General features: G+C 34.6%; 1 protein-coding gene across 3 annotated transcripts in view; it reads left to right on the forward strand.

Annotated features, from left to right (window-relative positions):
• The window catches only part of sba (six-banded), a 762,450-nt gene that overhangs the window by 282,436 nt on the left and 457,118 nt on the right, over positions 1-22,896 (forward strand). The gene's annotated exons all lie outside the window — the stretch shown is intronic.

The following is a 22,896-nucleotide window of genomic DNA, read 5'->3' on the forward strand; positions in this document are numbered from 1 at the left end:
TTAGGGAGCTTACCCTTGAAGTCAGCAGATTAATAGGCGAGCACAGACGGAAAGAGTGTCTAGATCACTTGAAGCCATGCGGCATTGATATGGGCTTGGATAAATTATGAGCAACGTTTAAATCACTCTCGAATCTAAATAGTAATGCTTAAGCAGGTGGATGAACCTGTCAAAATTTTCACGTACATAATACAACATATACTACCCTTACCATACGGAACCAGCCATCTAAATAAGCAACATGCACTACATCATTACTACCCACCCGCTGTGAGATTACATATAATCCAAGGGAGAATTGCATTCCAGTGTAACCTTATAACAATTGTCGTCAGTGCTTATGACTAATAATTCTCATTTACTTCATACTATAGGTCACTGAAGTATTTCAGATATGGGTGAGAATGGTGAGCTTACTACTGCAGGGAGTTAATTACACAGATTGGAACTAAAGACGGTTCTAAATCCGCAAACTTACACTTTGGGTCAGCAGTTCCAAGGGGCCTTCGGTTCAGCTGTTCCACTGGGACTTCGGTTCAGCAGTTCCACAGGGCCTCCGGGTCGGCTGTTCCACTGGGATTTCAGGTCAGCTGTTCCACTGGGCCTTCTGATCAGCTGTTTCGTAGTTAGAAACCAATAGCGTCAACAGCCGAACCCATCGTGTCCACGGGCATCGACAGCCGAACGCCCAACCCATCGTGTTCCCGAGCGTCAACAGCCGAACGCCGAAACCATCGGTTCCCCGATCATCTACAGCCGAACCGAACCCGAGTCCTTCGTGTTCTCGAACATAAACATCCGAACTTATCGTGTTCCCGTGCATCAACAGTCGAACGTCGAATCTATCATCTACAGCCGAACATCGAATCCATCGTATCATTGATCATCTACTCCGAACACATCGTGCTCAATCATCCACAGCAGAACACCGAATCTATCGTATTACCGATCATCTACAGTCGAACACAGAATGCATCGTGCCCGATTACCTACAGCCGAACAAGGAAAACATCATGTTCCCGATTGTCCACACACGAACGCCGAATATATCCCCGATTATTTACAAATCGCTCAGCAAATAATATATTCAAACCAACGATCAACTCTAATACTTTTATCGCATTTAAATACAAGTATATTGTAAAATAGTATTTCATCAATAAAGCACCCGATTAAGCCCCCAGGAAAGGGAGAATACTAGTCTTCTAATTTCGTAAGGTTTAGTGGGCCCTTATGGAGACCCTGGACGCGACTGTACTTACCCTAGCCGACGACAAAACCACGTTACACTGGTGTTGAATATTTGACAGCTGTCGTCGATTTCTCTTTAGCCACACATATTAAAGCTTAAGAAGATAACAGGGTGCTCCCGCTATTGAAGCCAGCAAGGATGCTAACAGCGATGCCAGTAGAGCCGAATCATACAGGTCAATTTCCTTCTATGACCAGTACTTGCCCAACATCAGCATGAATTCCGCAACAACATTTAACACCATATCCACACATATCAGTGGGGGACTTAGCCAGAAGAAGCCGAGCGACCGAACATTAATGATGGCTCTTGACATATAGAAGGCCTACGATACCGTCAACCATGCTTTCAGCCGTAGAGTGAAACTAAGTGATATCTTCGGAACTGTTTAACCAGACGGCAAAGATATCTGCTGATGATTGTACAATGTTGGCATCAGTTTTATCGTTGATCACATATGTATGTATGTGATAGGTCAGGTTCTCTCTCACATGACCGAAATTACTTACTTACTTAGCTGGCCCATTACAGAACATTTGTTCTATAGGCCGAACTAAGAAAATATCTCCAATTCTCTCTATTTGTTGCTTCGCTTTCTGGAATACCGCGCCTTTTCATCTCATCATCCACTTGTTTGCGCCATCTATTCCTTGGCCTGCCAATTCTGCGTTCACCGCCAAGCGGTCCGTGTTTATACACCTGTTTAGCGGGGTCATCATCGCTCATTCTTATGATAGGGCCTAGCCAACGCAATCGCTGCATCTCGATACGTTTAACAATATTGATGTCGTTGTACAGCAGGTACAGCTCGTGGTTCATGCGAGGTCGATATTCACCGTCAACGCAGATTGGTCCGTAGATCTTTCGAAGAATTTTTCTCTCAAACACACCAAGCACTGCCATGTCTGCTTGCGCAAATACCCAGGCTTCGGAGCCATTCATCAGCACGGGTAGTATCAGTGTTTTGTAGAGCGTTATTTTTGTTTGACGAGATGTGGCTTTGTTTTTAAACTGCTTACTTAAACCAAAGTAGCATCTGTTGGCCAATACAATTCTTCTTTTTATTTCACAACTGATGTCGTTTGTTGTGTTTACGGTGCCGAGGTAGACGAAGTCTTTTACTACCTCAATATTATAGGAACCAGCTTCCACAGTCTGTCCGAGCTCAATGGACGCATTGCGCGTCGACACCATCAACTTGGTCTTTTCACCGTTTACCGCCAGACCCACTTTAGCAGATTCTCCTTCGACCTTCATAAAACTATCAGTTACTTCTTTTACTGATCGGCCTATGATGTCTATATCATCAGCATAAGCAAGTAACATGTGACTATTGGTGTAGATTGTGCCACTTCTTTTAATGTTTGCCTCTCGTATAACCTTCTCCAGCAGGATGTTAAAGAGATCACACGAAAGGCTGTCTCCTTGTCTGAAACCTCTTTTGGTACCAAACTCTTCGGAGAGATTCTTTCCTATTGTAACTGAGGACCTGGTGTCAGTTAAAGTCATTTTGCAAAGCCGGATGAGCTTTGCGGGGATACCAAATTCAGACATGGCTTGGAATACCTTTGAACGCAGCGGGCTGTCGAAGGCTGCTTTATAATCGACAAAAGGTGGTAGGTGTCGATCTCCATCTCTTGGGTCTTCTCCAGGATTTGCCGCAGGGTAAATATCTGCTCAATGGTGGACTTGCCAGGTCTAAAGCCGCATTGGTATGGTCCAATTATCTCGTTGACCATTGGCTTTAGTCGTTCGCACAATATCCCTGACACGATCTTGTAGGCAATAGGAAGTAGACTTATGCCCCTATAGTTAGAGCATACAGTCTTATCTCCCTTCTTGTGGACGGGGCACAGGATACTCAGGTTCCAATCGTCGGGTTCTCGTTCTTCCTGCCAGATGGTGCTAACTAGCTGATGAATACACCTTATCAGCGTGTCGCCTCCGGTTTTGAACAGATCGGCTGGTAAGCCATCGGCTCCTGCTGCCTTATTATTCTTCAGCCGCTTTATTGCTGTCTTTACCTCATCTTGGCTGGGCGGTATACATTCAATACCATCTTCTGGGATTGGGACTGTGGTATCTTCGTCGTCTTCGCTGCTATTGGATACCAACAGTTTTGAAAAATGTTCTTTCCATATCCTGAGTACACTATCTGTATCAGTTACCAAATTACCTTGCTGGTCTCTACAGGAGGATGTGCCTGTACCAAAGCCATCATTTTGATGCTTGACTCTTTGGTAGAATTTTCGGACTTCATTCTGGCTCCTGTACATCTCGAGTTATTCACACTCCCTCTTTTCCATCTCTCTCTTTTTCCTGCGGAAAAGACGTTTCTCCTCTCTCCTTTTCTCCCTGTATCACTCTCGTGCGCTACGCGTTGCTACGAATTGTAAAGTAGCCCTATATGCCGCATTTTTCTCTTCGGTGGCAGAACGACACTCCTGATCATACCATGGATTCCTTGGTGGAGGCCTCTGGTATCCAAGTATGGATTTTGCGGCTGTTTGCATGGAGTGAGCAATGCTTTGCCATAGCGCTGATATATTATCGGGATGAGGAGTGCTTTGATTAAGCAATTGGGCTAGTTGAGTGGAATATGCTGTGGCTATCTGTTGTGATTGCAGCTTACCGATGTCTAACTTTCGTGTTGTGTCTGTTCGTACTTTGTTTGCTATGTTTAAGCGGGTTCGTACCTTTGCTGCAACAAGGTAGTGGTCCGAATCAATGTTTGGGCCTCGGAACGATCGTACATCCAACACGCTCGATGAATGTCTTCCATCTATCACAACATGATCAATTTCATTTCTTGTTTTCTGATCTGGAGACAGCCAGATGCCCTTATGAATATCGAGATGATTAAATCTGGTACTGCTAACTACCATGTTTTTTACAGCTGCAAAGTCTATCAGCCTCATACCATTGTCAGATGTTTCACTGTGGAGGCTGAATTTCCCGACTGTTGGGCCAAAGATATTTTCCTTTCCAATTTTGGCATTAAAATCGCCTAGAATGATTTTAATGTCATGGGCAGGGCAACGGTCATATGTTTCTTCTAAGCGCTCGTAAAATATATCTTTGGTCTGTTCGTCCTTTTCTTCAGTGGGAGCATGAGCGCAAATAAAGCTGATGTTTAGCTTTTAGCTTTTATTCGAATTGCAGCAAGTCTTTCATTTACTGGAGTGAAGCTGGATACCAGATGTTTTAGTCTCCGACTAACTACAAATCTGCAACCAAACTCATGCTTTAAGTCATGGCAGCTATAATACAGTGCGTCACCTTTAGGTGTTGTTGTGACGCCTTTCCCAATCTATTTATTTATTTATTTATTTATATCCATCCATCGTATTTCCTGTATGGCAGTAATATCGGCCTTGTACTTTTCAAGTACGTCTGCCAATGCGAAGACTGCACCTTCTCTATAGAGAGTGCGAACATTCCAGGTGCAAATTCGCAGATCATGGCCCTTAAAACGTTTGCGGGGTTCGTCAACTTTAGAGGGGGTTGTTTTTCTTTTCTTTCGTTTTTTCATAGTATGCTGTTTTTTCTAGGGGAGGGTTACTAGCCCGACGCCCAAACCCAAGTTTTTAACGTTCTTATGGGAGAACGCGCGGGTGGTAAAGGCAGTTCCCCAGGTGACACCACGGGGAGGTCAGTGTCCACTTGAGATGAAAGAGGGACCAAGATAAATCCTGGGCTTTGCCATGTTAAAACCGGTCAGGACCGTTGCTTGGTATCATCCATCCCCTACGTCTGATAACACTGTGCAACAAGGTTTCTGTGCGGTGGAAAATTCCTTTTGGAGATGAAAGCCCTTAGTGAGTATATTAAGAATCCAAAAGGAAATTTTCTCCATAGGTCAAGTTTCCGAGATATCGCGCGATGAATTTTTTGAATTTTCGCCTATGATGCTTGAGAAAATAGCTTTATATCTCTGTTTGCCGTTATTGTAGCTTCGTTTTGAGATTACATGTCTTCAGTCAAATCGAATGGCGAATATTTTTGTAGAACATTTCATTATTCTAACTCTATTCTTTTCATGTCCTTTTCGTCCTTTATTTTTTGAACCGTAGTAAAAGTACCACATGATGAGATTTTACTACATCCAAATATTCCACAAAAATGTTGCTCAGAGAATTTTAGGTACGGTTTTCATTGACAACTAATCGATATTGTCATGTTTTCATTGTCTTTTTTGACATTTACCCGGTTTTTGTTCAAAAAAAACCTATGTTTTGTTTTTCTGTATATTCGTTATTGGTTATGTATTGGTAGGTAGACATACCCATTGGTTATCGCTTATATTGACATCTGGGATCTGAAAATTTTACCATATATGGCTCCCGATATGCTGAACACGTTAATGACAAATTTTCTTGGAAAATATATCCGGTTATATAATATTTTGAACCGGATATAGCGATATAAAACCCGGATTTTGTACCGATTTTAAGTAACCGATTAAGCTTATATGTATACCATTAGAAAGCTAATAAAATTGCCAATGAGGGAAAATAAATTTTTTGACAGCATCTTACCTGAGTTCTGTGCTAAACCAAAAAACCCGTATTCTTGAACCGTTTTTAAGGAAAAATATCACTGCGCGTAAATATGAAGATAAAAGCTTGGTGGGTGAAATATTCTTTTTGCCGATGAAAGTCGATGAAGTTAATATTATGAAGCCGGAAGGACAGTTATGCCATAGGTCAAACTTCTGAACAAAACAAAAAAAAACATTATATTTTTGAAAATTATGAGAAATTCCTTTATAGGTTTTTGTGGGGTTTTTCAGACATAAACCACTATAACTTAGCCATTTGTTAACCGATTTAAAACAATAATAGCTTATTCAAAAGACATTATTCACCCCTTTAAAAGGAAGACGGATCAAAAGAAATCCGTTGTGGAAAAAATAAGATATGCCCGTTTAAATTTGAAAATGTAAGAAACCCAGATTTTCACTACTTTTACCGTTATAAAAAAATAAAACGAAGAGACTCAAACGAAATAAAGGCATTGTCGTTGTCCATGGATCCCAACACGATATAATTTTGCATCAGAACACTGGAATATTTATCGGGTCAAATTTTGTAGCACAATGTCATTTATCGACATTTTCCGAAAAGTGTGCACATTTTTAGGGCCAAAACTGCCTGAAGGAGCGTTCCAATGCTTTTGCGATGTATTAGAGAGTTTTCAATTACTGTCTTGGCTACAATATTTGTCTTTGTGTGGGATCGAAAATCCCAATGGTTTGGCTGTTATATGCCAAAATATCCAAAAAACGTCAATAAAAAACTTAACTTCAAAATCGGGAGGCTCGATTTTCACGGTAGATATATGGTCCAGTGGACTTTTTTGCTCAGTTCAATCCCAGGAATCAGAAACGCGAAGGGCTCATTAAGGTTTTTTTGCTTCCACACAAATCGCCCCACCCTAATGTCTACCTACCAATGCATAACAAATAACGAAAATACAGAAAAACAAAACATAGGTTTTTTCTGAACAAAAACCGGGTTAATTTCAAAAAAGACAATGAAAACGTGACAATATCGATTAGTTGTCAATGAGAACCGTATCTAAAATTCTCTGAGCAACATTTTTGTGGAATATTTGGATGCTGTAAAATCTCACCTTGTGGTACTTTTACTACGGTTCAAGAAAGAAAGGACGAAAAGGACATGAAAAGAATTGAGTTAGAAAAATGAAATGTTCTACAAAAAGATTCGCCATTCGATTTGACTGAAGACATGTAATCTCAAAACGAAGCTACAATAACGGCAAACAGAGATATAAAGCTATTTTCTCAAGCAACATAGGCGAAAATTCAAAAAATTCATCGCGCGATATCTCAGAAACTTGACCTATGGGGAAAATTTCCTTTTGGGTTCTTAATATACTCACTAAGGGCTTTCATCTCCAAAAGGAATTTTCCACCGCACAGACCTTGAGTTCCAATTTGTGGCACAGTGTAATCTAATTCCGCTTTTTAGAAATCATCAATCCATTGATTATGAATGGAGGAAATCTCATGTCATCTCATGAATGGTGGTTTACACTGAGTCTATCAAACAGGCTTAAATAGAAGCCATGTCGTTGGTTTCAAAATCGGCACTTGTAGACCTAATACATCTAAATTTTAAATTTATATTTTTTATTATTTATATTATTCAGTCTATTATCTCACTTCTCTTTCTTCCCTATCTTTGCAATTTTATGAGCAAATGAAAATTCAAATTAGTTAAGCAAACAATTACACTGTCATAAATTAACAAATTTTATGGCCCGTATAACAATGACAGACGAACGTCAACGATTGTTTGCTGCCACATAGCACCAATACACAGAGACAATGTCCCGGTTTGTCGTTTCATGTTTAACTTCGCACTAAGAATGTGTGACAATAATCATCCATTGCTAATGGTGTCAAATGGGCCAAGGGGATCCATTACCAGCGCCGCCCCATTGATCCAACCATAAAAGCAATAATAACAACGAACATCAGCCAATAGCAGACTTTACTTTTGTAATGTTAGCGACATGCAGTTGAATGGCAGCCAGGCTGACTGACTGTCTGCTCTCAACTAACAACGGCTACAGCGGCAAACAACTCCGCAGCAAATTGACAATAATAGCATATCTGTCATTAGCAAATATTTATGTTGACAGCCGTTTAACAAATTGATTGACAGTTTTTGTTTAAAACTAAACAAACACAGCAAATAGGCAGACTCACACACCCATACTCCATATAGTCATGGGTTCCAAAAACGAAGTGTCGCAAAAATTACAAAATCCATTCGAATGTTATTGGTACCGCTTTGAAAATTGTATGTTTGTGTTTTAACTGTAGAGTGAAAACGCATTGCAAAAGGGAAAATGTAAACATGCAGTTACATTTAGCTTAACTTCGTTAAAGTTCGTTAAACCAACAGATTTTTGCAAGCATCCAAACATCTAAATAGGGATTGCGAGGCGTGTTATCTGATAGTCGTTTGCCAACAAGTATGGTATTGTGTATACTGTAAATATAAGCTCCATATCCCCACTTTAAGGGGAAGAAGATTCTGTAAGTTGTGTGTACCTCTTGAATCAATGAAAGTCATTTTTATCAAAATTTATGTCGCTCTGTGGTTCAGAATTGTTTTTACCTTGTCAAAAATCTGTAACTTTTGACGGGATAGTTATATTTTCATAATTTAGTTCGACAGATAACATTATCAGCTTTTCGATGCATTAAAATCATTTGAATTCGATCTAGTAGTACGGATAACCCAAAATGCAGAAATTATCTCATCTAAAAATTATGATCAGCCAGGTGCAAGTAGGGATGTCAAACGGGACAGGTTTTCAAAAATCCCGGGCTTCGGTATTTCGGGGTTTCGAGATTTTTCGGGACTGTGGGATTTGTCGGGACTTGGCAATATAGTAGTATTTTGTGAAAATAAATTGAAACAAATAAAATAAGAAAATATTATAGTAATAAAAACCGGAACAGAACTGGGAAAATGACTCTCTTACAGAAAGAAGCTAAATCGCAAAACGATTCTTTTACCCTAAGATCTTTAAATTTTCATTTTTTTTCTTAACCCTGGAACCGACCGCCGAACTTAACATGGTTTTCCATGGACAACTTGAATTCAACTTGCGTCGTTTCAGTTTGAGGAACACATTTAAAACGCAAATCGAGGTCTGGGGTTATTACTCGGACCGCTTAAGAATGGCATTTCCAACGACCTGCATTAGTACATGACTTAGATGCGAACAGCTTTAGAATTGAAGATATGTACTTCAGCTGCGTTCTCCTTTCCTTCTTTTCGAATTTTGTACGTATGTATGTATATGTTTTTAAAAAACTATCTTGGACATATTTCTTTACGGAACATTTCCTAATTTATTTAAAAATATACCCTACTCGGCGAAATTCATCATTTATATTTTCGACAAATCATTCTACTGAGGATAATTTTCCATATGTGGATAAAAACCCATTAAAAAGTAATTTAAGAAATCCCAGGACCAGGAAGAAATAAATCCCGGGACTCGGGATTTCAATAATACCAAAAAAACGGGGTTTCGAGATTCGGGATTTTGTGATCATCATCTCTAGGTGCAAGGTACCACCTAGGGGACTATATCAAAGTGTGGACCTATCTTTACAATTTTTGCACGGAAAATCAGAAGTGAAATTACGAGTAGTTCCGTCAAACAGTGTAGCTAAGACCCTCAAAATACCGAAAATCGGGAGATACGGTTGACTATTTTTAGTGAAGAAGTTTCGTGACCATTGAATACTTCAAATGTCAAATTACAGCTAGTTCAATTTTTGGTGGAAAAGTTTCGTCACCACAGAAAACTTCAGATGTGAAATTACATCTAGTTTGGTTAAAAATCGTAGCTAAAATCCTCAACTTAACGAAAATCGGGAGGTACCGTTTTATATGGGGCTATACCAAACCATGGACCTATGTTGAGGATTTTTGGTGGAGAAGTTTCGTGGCCACTGAGACCCTCAAATGTCAAATTAAAAATCGTAGCTGAAATCCTCAAAATACCGAAAATCGGAAGGTACCATTATATGGGGGCTACACAAAACCATTAACCTATTATAAAGATTTTTGGTGAGACCCTCAAATGCCAAATTACAGCTAGTTCGGTTCAACATTGTAGCTGAAATCCTCGAAATGCCGAAAATCGAGAGGAACCGTTATATGAGGGCTATACAAAAGCATGGAGCTATGTTCACGATTTTTGATGGAGAAGTTTCGTGACCACTGAGAACCTCAAATGCCAAATTACAGCTAGTTCGGTTCAACATTGTAGCTGAAATCCTCGAAATGCCGAAAATCGAGAGGAACCGTTATATGAGGGCTATACCAAAGCATGGAGCTATGTTCACGATTTTTGATGGAGAAGTTTCGTGACCACTGAGAACCTCAAATGCCAAATAGTTCGGTTACATATTGTAGGCAAAATCCACAAAATACCGAAAATTGGGAGGTACCGTCATATGGGGGCTATACCAAAACATGGACCTATCTAGAGAACTTTGCTATTGAGAACCTCAAATGTCAAACTGCAGCTAATTCGGTTAAAAATCGTAGCTAAAATCCTAAAAATACCGAAAAATACCGTCATATGGGGGCTATACCAAAACATGGACCCATGTTGACGTTTTGTGGTGCGGGAAGTTTCGTGATCACTGAGAACCTCAAATGTTAAATTACAGCTAGTTCGGTTAAAAATTTTAGCTAAAATACCGAAAATCCGGAGGGACCGTTATATGGGGGCGATTCCAAAACATGGAACTATGCCCATAATTTTGTACTTTTGTTGATCACTGAAAGCTAAAGATCAAATTATAGCTAGTTCGGTTTGAAAATGTGACTAAGAACGTCAAAATACCTGAAATCTGGCGGTACTGTTACATGGGGGGTATACCAAAACGTGGACCGATATAGCCCATCAAACAAAAGAGGCATCTTCCCAAAATTTCAGCGTCCTATCTCCATTTTTGTGGATGCTAGAGTAATTACCACAGACGGACGGACGGACGGATCGACTCAGGGTAAAATTCTGAGTCGATCCGTCCGTCCGTCATCACCTTATAGGGTCGCAAATGCGTTACAAATGGAAAAACAAACTTAATATACCCCCCATACTATGGTGGAGGGTATAAACAAACAATTAAAAAAATGTTTTTAAAAAAAAATTGTTTAATTTTTTTTTTAAATTTAAAATTTTTTCAAAATTGAAAATAAACTCCTATGGTTGCTATAAAATTCATATAACTCTTATAAAAACTCATATATTAATGTCTATTTGTGTAAAAGAGCTAAAAGAACTAATTCCTAAAATTATTTAGGAAATGATATGGAAAACAAGTAAAAAGTATCAGTCGGCTTTGCCGACAGAGATACATCCTCAGCCTATGTGAATTTAAACTTTCATCTACGGACAGATCGACACAATTGTTGAACTTTTGTGAGGGTGGTAACATGAGGAGAAGATCGTTATCGGCCATTTTAGAAGTTAAACTAAATTTGGACAAAATATTAGGAGATCCAAAGTTTGGACCAAATTGGTTGCCCCGTTCAATCGTGCATACCATTTTAGTGACATATTTTAAATATTGGACGGAAGTAACGGAAGTTGTTGCCCATCTTTGAACTGAAACTAAGTTTGGACAAAAAATTACGAAGGCCACTCCCTTAAAGAGTTATCGTGCGCACAAATTTTCCGAACATTTTGGAACTTTTGTGGAGTGGACTGATATGGCTTATCCTCCAATAAACTATGTTTGGACAAAATATTACGAAGGCCAAATTTTGGACCGTATCCGCAGATCCCATAGGGGTTTTTTGCATCTTTCAGGCGATTTTCTCAGGAAGTTTGGACTTGCCCCATATGAAACTTGTACCGTCGTATGAAGAGCGGTGAATACAAGTTGTTACAACAAAAATCAAAGCGATTCGAGAGCAGAATCTACCTGAATGTGTGGACCGATATGGCTTATCTTCGAACTTATACTAAGTTTGGACAAAATATTACGAAGGCCAAATTTTGAATCCAATCGGTTGATCCGATCGAGAGTTATCGTGCGAGTTATGTATAATGACCCCATAGATATTTTTTTAAAAGAAATAAACAAATAAACTCCAACTTTTGTAAAGTTGTTGCATAAGCATTTTTATAAGGTCAATCACTTTTGTTAATTAACTTTCAATATTAATTTTGCTAACATTGCATTTTTAGCAGTATATTAACATTTATGGCATTACAGCCAATCAAAATGCATTCTTATAATAAATTGCCAATTCTGCATTAAATGATAGTCTACTAAATTTAGGGCATATTAGCCAATCAAAAACTCATTTTTTATAAATTGCTAATTTTGCAAATAAATGATGGTTTACTAAAAATTAGGGTTATTAGCCAATCAGAATAAACTAAATAATAAAAATGCTTACACAACAGCTAAGAAGAATATTATAAATATCAATGTAAAATTCGATTTAAGTCAGTCTGTGTTTAACTCCCGATCTATATTCAAATAAACGGTTTTTAAAAGTAAATTAAAAACAAATAAACTTTTTTTTAATAAGTGAACGAAGTGCAATATAAAAGTGGCGCAGTCGGTAGGATTCTTATAAAAATAAGGATCCAGTGAAACGAACTTAAATGTGAAGTGTATTTTAAAATTGCTTATGTGAAAATTAAAGGACACCACTAAAATTACAAAAAGTAATAGTGAAGTGATCTGTTACATATTTCAATAAAAAGGACACCACAATAAAGTGCAGTGTATTTTAAAATTGCATATGTACAAAAAGGACACCACTAAAATTACAAAAAGTAATAGTGCAGTGAACCGTCACATAGTACAATAAAAAGGACACCACATTAAATCAAAACTGAGTTCACAAAAGAAAAAGAGAAATACAGTATTTGACAGACGGAGGATGGAAAACCAGGCTCAAGACATCAACGCAGTCCTAGCGGAGATTGCCAGAAAGGATGAACAAATCGAAAGACTTAGAAGTGCCTACATCGAACTACAACAAAGCTCACAACAACACAATAGTACCAGAGAATCCATATTAAAGGCAATAAATTATATTCCAATCTTTACTGGAAGTGGTGAAATAACAGTCAACAGCTTTTTCTGCAGCACCGAGTATTTGCTTTCAACTATTAACAATGAAGAATTGAAGAAGGAAGCAGTGAGATTAATATTCTATAAAATAATACAAGGACAGGCCAAGAACACAATTATAAACATCCCGGAACCAGACAATTGGGAACTTATTAAAGAAACTTTAAAATTGAGATACAGACCATCGGTGGAACCCCATCATATATACAGAATGATTGCAAATCTAAAAGTGAACAACGTAAGCGAATTAATTATAGAAATCCAAAACATTAAATATAAGTCTGATGAATTAATTATATACTATAAAAATGACCATTACATTGACTTATCTAATATTGACAGTTTATTAGTTAATACGATAAAGGAAATGACGCAGGGAACGCTTCTAGACAAAATTTACGAAGAAACACATATTAATGACATATTAAAAATACTAACAAAAAGACGTTTTGAGGATACATGCATTAGGGATGAATATAGAAAAAATAAATGTAATAAATATAATAACAATAATAGTCCTCATAAAAATAAAAATGAGGGAAACAATTATAATCAAATAAATAGAGGACAAGGAAATAATTTTAACAGAAATAATAACTTTCATTACAATAACAACAACCGAAATTTGTACGGACAACCTTATAGTCCACGAATCGACTATAACCAAAATAGGAACCAAAATAATAATTCAGGGAATTTCCAAAGATACAGAAATCAGAATAATGGTAATAATAACAATTCAGGAAATTTTCAGCGGTTAGCACAGGTAGGACACCCAGGGCCATATTCCGGTCAATTTCGCAGGAATCAACCTTGGCAAGACCACGGCGAACCAATGGAAATTGATAACATAGAAGCAAAGGATTCAACAATTTTAAATAAGGACAATAATAAGCAAAATAAAAATTATAAAGAAGATGAAGTAAATCAATATGAAATAATAGAGGACAGTAAACAAAATGAAAGACAGAATTTATTAAGAAATAATTTATTTCTAAATACAACATCAGAGTTTTTACCTATGATAAAATTAACAATAAAGAATAAAGACTATGTAGCATTGATAGATACAGGAGCAAGTATAAGTATAATTGATGAAAACATAAATGAATTTAAAAAGTATAAATTGCAAGAAGTTATTCAATTTAGCACCATACATGGAATAGGAAAGATAAAATATGAAATATTAACAGATATACCAGATCAATTTAATATTAAAGAAGGAAAAATTAAATGGAAAGCAACACCACTTACAGGACGAAGGTATAACTTTATAATAGGTATAGATTTACTCAACTCATTTAATACAGTAATAAATATGGTAGATGGTAAAATTTCTTTCAACAATCTAACAACAAATTTTATTATAAATCCATATAAAAATATTCAAATATGTACGTTAGAAGCATCAGATTTTGACTGGAATAGAATTGAACTAGGACATTTAAATACCGAAGAATTGGAAGAAGTTACAAAAATCATAAACAGATTTAAAACCTTATTCTTTAAAGAAGGGGATGTATTGACAAGTACAATGGATATAAAACATGAAATTAGAACAACTACAGATGAACAAATAAAAGCTAAACTTTACAGATACCCACCAGAACATGAACAAGAAGTAAGAAGACAAATAAAAGAAATGGAAGATCAAGGAATAATTAGGAAAAGCAGTTCTCGATATGCAAGTCCATTAATTGTAGTACCAAAGAAAATAGATAATTCTGGAGAAAGAAAATATAGAATTGTAGTGGATTATAGAAAATTAAATGAAATAACAATTGATGATAGTTTTCCATTACCAAACATTGATTCAATTTTAGATAAATTGGGACGAGCACAATATTTTACAACTCTTGACTTAGCAATGGGATATCATCAAATATTAATAAGAGAAGAAGATAGGGAAAAGACAGCTTTTGTAACACCTCATGGACTATATGAATTTATTAGGATGCCATTTGGTTTAAAAAATGCTCCAGCAACATTTCAAAGGTTGATGAACGAAACTTTACGCGATTATATAAATAAAACTTGTGTAGTATATCTAGACGACATTCTCATATTTAGTACCTCACTAAAAGAACATGTTAAAGCAATAACAAATATTTTTAAAACTTTAGAGAAAGCTAGTTTAAAAATTCAAATAGATAAATGTAATTTCATGAAAAAGGAAACTGAATTTTTAGGACATATTTTAACAAAGGACGGATTGAAACCTAATCCAAATAAAATAAAAGTTATCCAAGACTTAGAATTGCCAAAAACTGAAAAACAAATTAAGAGCTTTTTAGGATTAACAGGTTATTACAGAAAATTCGTTAAAGATTATGCAAAAGTAGCACAACCTATAACAAAATATTTGAAAAAGGGAACAAAAATTAATACTAAAGATCCAACATATATTGAAGCCTTCGAAAAGCTAAAATTACTAATCAGTTCACATCCAATCTTGAAATATCCGAATTTTGATAAAAAATTCACATTAACCACTGATGCATCAACTTATGCAATTGGCGCTGTGCTTTCGCAAGAAGGACACCCCGTTTGTTTTGTATCAAGGACATTGAATAATCATGAAAGAAATTACTCAGCCACAGATAAAGAATTTTTAGCTATTTTATGGAGTGTTAATTATCTAAGACCATACCTATACGGAAGAAAATTTCAAATATTAACAGATCATCAACCAATTAAATATTTACATACTAAATACAAAGGAAAGGATATATCTCCAAGACATCAAAGGTGGTTACTTAAGTTAGGAGAATATGATTTTGATATAGAATATATTAAAGGGAAAGAAAATAGAGTGGCAGATTTTTTGAGTAGAATTGAACAAAATAGTGACAACACAAATGATGAAGATAAGAAAACGAAAACTCAATCACACGAAGAGATAGATCAAGAACTATTTGAAAATACCGTAAATGCAATAGAAGACGATAATCAAACCTTAGCAACAGTTCATTCAGCGGAAGAAAACTTACTACACCATTTCTTTATAAAAGAGGAAATAGTTAACAAATATAAGACCCAAATAATTCTTACTAATAATAAAACTGAAGAACTTAAAACAATACATGGAAAGAAAATAATTTTTATAGCCGAATCAGATTTTGACAATATGGGAGACATATTCAGGAAGTATATAACTAAAGGAAACGTAGGAATTTATTCAGAGCTATCAGACCATAGTTACAACAAAGTTCAGGAAAAATTAATAGAAATGTTTTCAAATAATAGAAAACTAAAATTTACAAAGTGTACAATAAGAGCACAAGATATAGAAACAGAAGTCGAAGCAGTAAAACAAATTTCCTTGTACCATATCAGAGAGAGTATGCATTCCGGAATTCTTGAAACCTACAATAACATTAAAAACAAAATATATTATCCAAAATTATTAGAACTAATTCAACTCGTAATAAATCAATGCGAAATATGTCAGGAAGTAAAATATGATAGAAATCCCATTAAAACTAAATTTTCTCAAACAGAAACTCCTTCTACTAAGAATGAAATTATCCATGTAGATACATATGTAATGAAAGGATTTCACTTTTTGACAGTAATCGATAAATTTTCTAAATTTGCGGCAGCTTATCCATTGAATGACAGAAATATTATAACTATTATAGAAAAATTAGAGGAACATTTCACTAGAATAGGTAAACCAAAGAAAATAGTAGCGGACAATGAATTCAATGCTATTAGACTAAAAGAATTTCTACAAAATGAAAACATAGCTTTACATCTTACTAAACCCAATAGCCATACAGGAAATGCGGATGTAGAACGTCTACATAATACAATAGCAGAAAAATTTAGAATTTTATATAAACTAAATAAAGAAACACCAATAAAACAACTTATCCAGAAAGCAGTTAGGAATTATAATGAAAGATATCATTCAACCACAAAATATTCACCTAAAGAGATTCAACAGGATGAAATTGATGAGAATAAAGTAAAAAAGAATATAGATGAGAATAAAACAAAAGCAATTGACAAACTTAACAAGTCTAGAGAAGAATATACCGAAAATAGAGAAGAAGGCTATATCAAAAATTATAAGGCTCTTAGGCACAAAGAACAACCCAAATATAAGAAATCAAAATTAGATAACATTCACCCTTGTAACATCAAACGACCATTAAAATTTGCAGGTTTGGATAATATTGATGGCAATGATCCTGACAACAACAGCGACTCAAGCAACAATGACGACGAGGCATCTGATTGAACAATCAGGATATATAGACGTAGCAATAAAACAGCAGGAAATTGTAAAAGAAACCGACATTATCATACATGTAATAAATTTAGAAGACATTAAAAACATCGTAGAACAAATGACAGAAAACATAATTTTATCAAAAATCAGAAATAAGGAAATGTTACAATTAGAATTAATAGAAATTAAAAGTAAACTAATGACTCTAATTCCAAGACCAATAAGAACGAGACGAGGACTAATAAATGGAGTAGGAAAATTATCAAAGTGGTTATTTGGCACAATGGATGACGAAGACAGACAAACTATACAGAATAAATTATTCAATATTAATGATATTAGAGAAAATAATAACCAACAAATTATTATAAATGATTTTTTTTAACTTGACGTTGACTCATTTGAAAACAGTAATAAATAATGATCGTATACTTATAGAAAGAGAATTAAATTCGATAAATAAATATTTAAATGAGGAAAATGAAAAAACAGTTTTTCTAGAACAGTTAACCAATATTCAACTTATAAAAAATAAATTGGAACAAATTCAGGACAATATAATATCTGCTAAATATGGTTTAGTACATCCCAGCATTCTGACAACTGATGAAATAACGAAGTACGACATTGACTATCATAAAATTAAATACATACAGACAGGGACAGCATATTTTAATCATACTTATCTAATTTTCGGACTGAAAATACCTAAAGAATTTATTGAAATAGAATTAAGGACAATTGTACCATTAACGAATAATAAAAGCTATGAAATAGATTACAATATTGAACAAATTTTTGACTATGATAATAAAACATATGCATTTGAAGAAAATAAATATTTTAAAGATTTAAAACTAAGTAAACACTGCATTGTAAAAAACAATTGTAAAATGACAACAAATAAAGATTTAGAAATTGTTCAATTAGAATTAGATACAATCGTTATTAAAAATTCAAAAAACTTATATATAAATAATACTTGCAATTCCAACGATACTATATTAAATGGGAACTTTCTAATAACTTTTAATAATTGTTCAATACGAATTAAAGATTATTATTTTTCAAATTTTAAAGAATATGAAAGAAGAATACCTATAAAGGAATATAATACAATTAAAAATTTTAGTCATCAAATATCATTTGAAAAAATTATAGAAGAACACGAAAACAATGTGAAAAATATAAACAGATTAAACTACCACAACAAATTGTCATTTGGATATAATATTGTAATTTTATTGATTATTGTAACAATTATTTTGTTCATACTATTTAAACATAAAAGCATAAAGCTTGAATTAAATAATCGAATTCAGGAGAATTCTTTTTCAAAGGGAGGGGTAGTTATGTATAATGACCGCATAGATATTTTTTTAAAAGAAATAAACAAATAAACTCCAACTTTTGTAAAGTTGTTGCATAAGCATTTTTATAAGGTCAATCACTTTTGTTAATTAACTTTCAATATTAATTTTGCTAACATTGCATTTTTAGCAGTATATTAACATTTATGGCATTACAGCCAATCAAAATGCATTCTTATAATAAATTGCCAATTCTGCATTAAATGATAGTCTACTAAATTTAGGGCATATTAGCCAATCAAAAACTCATTTTTTATAAATTGCTAATTTTGCAAATAAATGATGGTTTACTAAAAATTAGGGTTATTAGCCAATCAGAATAAACTAAATAATAAAAATGCTTACACAACAGCTAAGAAGAATATTATAAATATCAATGTAAAATTCGATTTAAGTCAGTCTGTGTTTAACTCCCGATCTATATTCAAATAAACGGTTTTTAAAAGTAAATTAAAAACAAATAAACTTTTTTTTTAATAAGTGAACGAAGTGCAATATAAAAGTTGCGCTCCAGCCAGCCAGATGAGGCACATTTTGCCCGTATGAAAGTGTATATCAGGAAAAATGTCTAAAATTGTCTTTTCCATTTCAAAAAAATCAAAAAAAAAAAATTTTGATACTACATCAATGATTTTTGGTACATAGATTAAGAAAAAATCAGCATTCCAAACCTGTTTTCGTCACTAACTTTGATCGTTGCGCGCAAAAGATAAGACCGTTTTAATTATGTTAATTAGAAAAAATTCTACAAAAATCGCGGCTTAATATAGTTAGCTGTTATATCCTATTATCGTTAACTGAATTCGTAACCTTTGCGATGATGCAAAAAATATCCACAAAGTCTCAATGGATTCCCGAAAAATCAAATTGTTAAATAATTTCACGTATTTACAAACATATTTTTGAAACAATAGCGCTCATACTTACGAAAAATATATAAAAAAATTATAACAGCATCCACACATTTTGAGGAATAAAATGAAACCTAAGTTGTGAAGGTTGGAGCTATAGTATTCATGTTATTTGCAAAAATACGGAGAAAATATTACGAAAAAAATTAAAATCATATTATTCTAGTTTTATTTTTTTATGGTTTTAAAGGAAAAGTTGGAGAAAAAATGTTTGAGTGCTTCGGCATTTTCGTCAAAATTGCACGCAATAATGATGATATTCCGTTGTAACAAATTTTTCGCTTATAGTTTTCCTATTGGATAATATTATTAGAACCTTATATTAAATCACAAGGAATTCCAATTGTGGCATAACGTTAAAATAGGGTTATATTGAATATTACAACATTGGAGACGCATATAATCCGCGTAATTATGAAAATGACATGATGCGCATCCGATTTTCCAACACAGCGAATCAATTCCTTTTATTTGATGTACAGTTTGTCAAATTCTATTTGGCGGCCACGATGTAGCATCTGCTGCATATTAGGGTGCAAAATACAGTAAAAAGGTCATAATTTCCGCGAAGTTCATTTACATTTTATGCGCATCCGATTTCAATAATCACCATTAAAAAATAAATCATTCTATGCCGTTTCAATGCGATCCATCAAGAACCGTGGATGTAGCATCGCACTCAATTTTTAGAAAAAATCTATTATATCTCCGGATTTACGAGAGTTTTTAAATATCTGTTTTCGCACAGTTTAAACACGCGTTTCGATATATTTATTTAAGTAGAACTGACACATCCAAAACGCATTTCAATATGCGATATTTTCAAAATAAATTTTTGCAAATTTTCGAAATTTGAGGGGTATCATATCCGCCGATCTAGTGGGTGGATTTGTACGCGTCGTGGCTTGTTAGATTCAGAACGTAAAAAAACTAAATTTACGCGGGTTTCCACGGAAATCGAATGACGTTTGTAAATTTTAAACCAAAAAAATAGGTTTTTGAGAAAAATTTACGCACAAAAATTTCGTGTTTGTGCGCAGATTACTATGATCCTGTGAGGGCTACACTCTCATGTTATACATTAAAAAATGCGAAATCGCGAGTACTACAATCAAATAGTAAGCTTTTAGGGAAATCCAGTTGCGCGTCCCGATTAGAGCAAAAATTCAAAAAACACAATTTTTCAGGTTTCAAAATGTCAGCATCCGTTTGAGGTAGATACAGTGGATATATTAAAAAATCATACATTAGAAACTTCAACTCTGAAGTATACTCTTTAACTTCTCCTTTGAGCATTAAGCTCTACATTGTGTTGTAAAACCACTACTTGGAAAATAACACAATGAAACTCGTTTCCTTCAACGATTTTTTCCGATTTTTTTATATTAGTACGACCACAGCTTCCGCTCAAATTATTATTTTAAGAAACCCCTCGGTGAATTGGGCTAAAACAGTTTATTTTACCGAATCCATTCAAAAGTTATGGTATAGTAAAATTGATCGCGAGTTACAATACTCCATACCTCAGTTTCAACATAAGTTAATTTTCTACAAAAAGCTTGATATACCCTCGTTAGTATAAATGCTGAGGGTATAAACACAAAAATTTTTACACATGTAATTTAAAAAAAATTTTAAAAAGTGTTAAACGGACGATATTGTGTGGGTACAAAAGTATATGTGGGCTAAAAGAGGGCACTCTCGGGTATCAATCTGTGAAAAAGGAACTTTCTTTCAAGCTTTTCCCTAATAGTTCTTGTCGACTAAACTTGGAATTTCACTAAAGTGTAGTACCCTAGGAAAAATAAAAATAGTCACTTCGTGAAAACGCTACGATAATTTATTGAAACTGTTCTTAAAAACAACAATCCTAGCTACCTAAAAAACAAACAATGTACACAATATATGTTATAGTTTCAGAGAAATATCTATCTCTTCCTCCAGAAATTTGCAAAAGCGAGGTATGGTCCAAATTTTCCAAAAAAAATTCACACAGAAGTTCGCGTGTTCGTAACTCCGTCAAGGCAAATTTACGTTTTCAGCAGTTTTTAAAATGCTCAGTGTGTCGTATCGACTACATATCCTGAGCCATTTAAATTGTTTCTGTAAGTGATGATGTAATTTGTTCTACACACATAGAAAAGTTATTGCAGGCGCAATAATATTGTGAAAAAAAAAAACAATTTTACAAATATATATTGTCGGTGCAACAATATATTTTGTACCAATATGGTGCCTGACACAAAATATATGGTTGAGGCAACAATATTTATTTTTACATTTTAAAATACCCATTTCCAACAACATCTCTTTTTCTTCGTTTACACACGAAATGAGAGGCTCGTATACATAAGTGAGGTAAAATAGAATCGGGTCGATAATTTTGATCTCAGAGACTTCTCCTCATGTCATTTTTGGGATGTTCGTGAGAACTAGTTTTCATTCGTAACATGTATTGATGTTATTTCAGATGTGATGGAAACAAAAATAGTTTTTAAATAGCTATAAACCAATGAACCTATTTCTTCTCTTCTTGAAACAAAGCTTACAAATAAGAATTATTGAAATTCTTGCACATTTTCTTTACTTTTCTTTTAAAATCGCACATTTTCATTAAAATGTTATTTAAATTTTGCCTTTGGAAAGTTCCTCTTTTCCCCCATTATTACAAAATTCGCATGGACGTTTTCGGACCAACATACTTCACATGTCGATGTTTAACACTCTACCACAATGCGATTCTGTTTGGCATTTTTATGGCCAACATAACTCCTTATTCGCTTTAGTGGATATATTTTTATGGCTTTGTACGGACAGATTTCACAAACATTGGTATTTTCCCAAGACTTAACCAATATGACTTTGTTTAATGCAACCATTCATTGATCTATACACGTTGGGGTGTTCGCCAACACCCAAGTCCATCCATCCGCCGCCTTGTTGTTTACGTTCTCATGGTTTTACAATTTCTCGTTGTTGTCACTACGTTTCATTTTATTTGATTTGGTAAGGTTTGCCTTTTTTGTTTCGCTTAGTTGCTGGTTTCAGTTTGGAAGTTGACAAGATTTCTAAAAAAAATGGCATGAAACTTATGATACTCGGTACAGTGGTAAGAAGGGTACATTGTTGTATTTGCATCCCTACTTAGATGGCTATAAAAGTCTGCTAAAAAGCTTGATTTTAAGGAGGGATGGATTATGTATTGGTTTCGTTGCAATGTCAAGATGTCTTTAATTCAACAGATCTATATAAAAATGCCATCCTTAGTGGAACCACAGAAATCGTGATTGATTTTGACCTAAAGGCCAAGCATGAACACTGGGGCGACAGTGGACAAAACACAAGGGGCCGTTCATTTAAAAATTTAATTTAATGCTGCCCTAACATAGAAGTATGCCCAACGAATTAACCATCCAAGTATGTGGATGGATTCAGACTATTAGTTTTCATAATTTTGATTTTGTGGTGGA

This window comes from Musca autumnalis, unplaced genomic scaffold (assembly GCF_047663935.1).
Source record: "Musca autumnalis isolate F117 unplaced genomic scaffold, ASM4766393v1 scaffold_1, whole genome shotgun sequence".
In the NCBI taxonomy this organism is placed as follows: domain Eukaryota; kingdom Metazoa; phylum Arthropoda; class Insecta; order Diptera; family Muscidae; genus Musca; species Musca autumnalis.